This window comes from Cynocephalus volans, chromosome Y, assembly GCF_027409185.1.
Source record: "Cynocephalus volans isolate mCynVol1 chromosome Y, mCynVol1.pri, whole genome shotgun sequence".
Lineage (NCBI taxonomy): Eukaryota > Metazoa > Chordata > Mammalia > Dermoptera > Cynocephalidae > Cynocephalus > Cynocephalus volans.
In genome coordinates, this window is record NC_084479.1 from 2550061 (window position 1) to 2554567 (window position 4507).

Here is a 4507-nt window from a genome sequence, read left to right on the forward strand (position 1 = left end):
GTGGGAAAGGACTCAAAAATAAAGGATTGGCCCTCTACTAAATGATGTAAAGGCTCTCTCTTGGAGCATCCATGTTACTCCCGGACTCTCCAGTCTGTTCTAGTTGAGTAACAGCTCAGATTTCATGTTTCTTTAGCCTACATAGTTACATAGTGTAGAGTCTGCACAAAATAAATTTGAAGAAGCAGATATTCAGTGACGTGAGGGCATAATCCTAGAGCTGCATTTCATTGTCTGCACCCTCTTTTCCCTAAGTCCTACCCTTAATAACTTCTGGCATTCACCAGAATGTACCATGCTGTGTTGGAAACAAAGACATCTCATTGACATGACATCACCGAGTCATCCTTGCAAGTACCCTGTGAGATAAACAGGCAGTTACTTATTACCTTCTTTCACAGATAAGGAGACAGGTTCAGAGGGACAACATTAGGTCATAGAACCGCAACAGGCTGAGGGAGGATTCAAACCCAGGTCTCACTGACTCCTACTTCAATGCTCAGGCCACCTGACCCCCTAGATAGGCCCAGCCCAAGACACACACACGCCCAGACTGAGGTGATGCTCTTGCTCTGGGACCTGGCCTACCCTAGCAACGTCTCTCTGTTGAAGGACCAGGCAGCGCTTTGCATTGTAATTAGTGCTTCCATCTCACCTTCCATGTCGTGATGGGCACAGTGCGCATGCTCTTTCTGTACCAAGCACTGTGCTAAGTGCATTCCTTAGACATATCTCAGTTCCTTGCACCAATCCTCAGAAGTCAGGATTATTGTCTTTTCCACAGGTGAAGTCACCGAGGTGGGGGACTTCTTACAACAGAATGGCCTATATGGCAGATTGAATATCCTAAAAAGTCTGTTCACTACAATTCAACTAGATCTTGGATAAACAGTAACAAGCATTTCATGTGCATTGATGAGCTCAAAAGAGCAAATGAAACTACGAACAGTCACATTCACACACTAAAAACCAGTGAACTAAAACCAGAACAGAGAGCAGTCACAAGAAATAGAAGCTGGGGCTTCCTTGGTGGCAAAAAATGAGAGGCCTTCATAAAGGGGGAGCATCAAAACTGAGACCACTGCATTAATCTGGGACCTTGGAAGGTGACTACACCCTCAGAGAAAGTGGGGATAGAAATAAGAGTGCTGGAAACTGATGAGTCTTCAGTGTGGCTCTGGGATAGTAATAATGTTAAGGATGATGACAGTGATGGTTATGACAGTGATGATGGTGGTGATGATAGTGGTAATAGAGGTGGTGGTGGTGGTGGTGGTGATGTGCATGATGGTGATGACGGGGATGATGATGATGGTGATGGTGATGACGGGGATGATGATGATGATGATGATGGTAATAGAGGTGGTGGTGGTGGTGGTGGTGATGTGCATGATGGTGATGACGGGGATGATGATGATGGTGATGATGGTGATGACGGGGATGATGATGATGGTGATGGTGATGATGGTGATGGTGATGATGGGGATGATGATGATGGTGGTGATGGTGATGGTGGTGATGGTGATGATGGGGATGATGGGGATGATGATGATTGTGATGGTGATGATGGTGATGACGGGGATGATGATGATGGTGATGGTGATGATGATGGTGATGGTGATGATGGGGATGATGATGATGGTGGTGATGGTGATGGTGGTGATGGTGATGATGATGACGGGGATGATGATTGTGATGGTGATGATGGTGATGGTGATGGTGGTGATGGTGATGATGGTGATGATGGTGATGATGATGATTGTGATGGTGATGATGGTGATGACGGGGATGATGATGATGGTGATGATGATGGTGATGATGGTGATGACGGGGATGATGATTGTGATGGTGATGATGGTGATGACGGGGATGATGATGATGGTGATGGTGATGGTGATGGTGATGGTGATGATGGGGATGATGATGATGGTGGTGATGGTGGTGATGGTGATGATGATGATGATGACGGGGATGATGATTGTGATGGTGATGATGGTGATGGTGATGGTGATGGTGATGATGGTGATGGTGATGATGGTGATGGTGATGATGGTGATGATGGTGATGGTGATGGTGATGATGGGGATGATGGGGATGATGGGGATGATGATAATGGTGATGGTGGTGATGGTGATGGTGATGATGGTGATGACGGGATGATGATGATTGTGATGGTGATGATGGTGATGGTGGTGGTGGTGATGGTGGTGATGGTGATGATGGTGATGGTGACGGTGATGATGATGATGGTGAGGTGATGGTGATGATGGTGATGACGGGGATGATGATGATGGTGATGGTGATGATGATGGTGATGGTGATGATGGTGATGACGGGGATGATGATTGTGATGGTGATGATGGTGATGACGGGGATGATGATGGTGGTGATGGTGATGATGATGGTGATGATGGTGATGACGGGGATGATGATTGTGATGGTGATGGTGATGATGGTGATGACGGGGATGATGATGATGGTGATGGTGATGATGGGGATGATGATGATGGTGGTGATGGTGGTGATGGTGATGATGATGATGACGATGACGGGGATGATGATTGTGATGGTGATGATGGTGATGATGATGGTGATGGTGGTGATGGTGATGATGGTGATGGTGATGATGGTGATGATGGTGATGGTGATGGTGATGACGGGGATGATGGGGATGATGATAATGGTGATGGTGGTGATGGTGATGATGGTGATGACGGGATGATGATGATTGTGATGGTGATGATGGTGATGGTGGTGGTGGTGATGGTGGTGATGGTGATGGTGGTGATGGTGATGATGGTGATGGTGACGGTGATGATGATGATGGTGAGGTGATGGTGATGATGGTGGTGGTGGTGATGGTGGTGATGGTGATGATGGTGATGATGGTGATGGATGTGACGGTGATGGTAATGGTGGTGATGGTGAGGTGATGGTGATGATGGTGATGGTGATGATGATATGGCAATGGTGACGATGATGGTCATGCTGGTGATGGTGGTCCTTGAGAATTAATACTCTTTGCCCACTTTATATGGCCCCAGAGTTTTACTTTATTCAAAGAGGTGAGAGAAATCCCCAGCAGAAAAATGAAACTGAAGTGTTCTCAGATTAGTTTTGCCTCCATGGCACCTACCAAAAGCTAACACAAATCATCTCTGGAAGAAAGCAGGCCCAATTTAGACCCCTCAGGATTCTCCCCAGATTAAATTCAACCAAAAACAAGCTCACGCAAACAAAAAACACACAAGGAAACCAGCCACATGAGTAAATATCAGTAGAAACAACAATCCAGATTTGGATCTCCCAAGAACTTGAAGTAATGTTCTTAGGTATCGCTGTTTCAAAAGAGTAAGCGTCTTCTGCTCCGAGCCTTGATAGAATTACCAGTACTAGATTCCCTCTTCTGCTACAAACAACAGAAAACTGGACAAAGTAGATGAAACAACTGTTCTCAGACATTGGACAGTGGACAGCACAAGACTGTGATCTCTGAGAGAAGGAAAACAAACAATGTGAGTGGCACAATTACCCAGTACTCCTCCCTAGAGGCATTGTGCCCTGGCAGAGGGAGGGAACCCTAAGCAGAATACACTGGTCTCACTGAGTTCAGAGGTGATGGGAATTTGTGGGGCAGAGTAACCACATGACCCAGGAAATCCACTCCTAGGTAAATATCCAAGAGAATTGAAAACATGTATCCACACAAAAACTTGTGCACGAATGTTTTGAGCATCATTATAACAGCCACAAACTGGCAATAATCCAAATGTCCTTCAACTAATGAATGGATAAACAGAAGGTGGTATATCCATACAATGGAATATTATTCAACCGTAAAAACAAATGAGGTACTGATAAATGCTACAACATGGATAAACCTTGAAAACACGCTTAGTGAAAGAAGCCAGACATAAAGGGTCACATATTGTATGATTCCGTTTATATAAAATATTCAACACAGGCAAATCCATAGAAACAGAAAGCAGATTATTGTTTTTCCAGGGGCAGGAAGATAGGGGCTGACAGCTAAAGGGTATTAGGGTTTCCTTTTGGGGTGATGAAAATTCTGAAATTAGTAGTGATGGTTGGATAACTTTGTGCATATATTTAAAACCACTGAGTTTTACACTTTATACACCTTTTTGTACAACGTGAATATTATGGCATGTGAATTACATCTCAGCTTTTTAAAAGCCCATGAGATATCACTACACAGCCACTAACTGGCTGAGATTAAACAGACTGACCATACCAAGTCATGGCCAAGATGCAGAGCAACTGTAACTTTAATCCGCCATTGGTGGGAAGGAGGCAGTTTTTACAAAGTTAATCATTCACTTACCTGACGATCTAGCTATTCCAAGAGAAATGAAAACATTTGTCCACATAAAGACTGTCACAGAAATGTTCATGGCATCTTTATTCATAATAGCCGAAAACTGGAATCAACCAAAATGTCTATCAACAGATGATTAGATAAACGAATGCTGTTATGTTCATACCA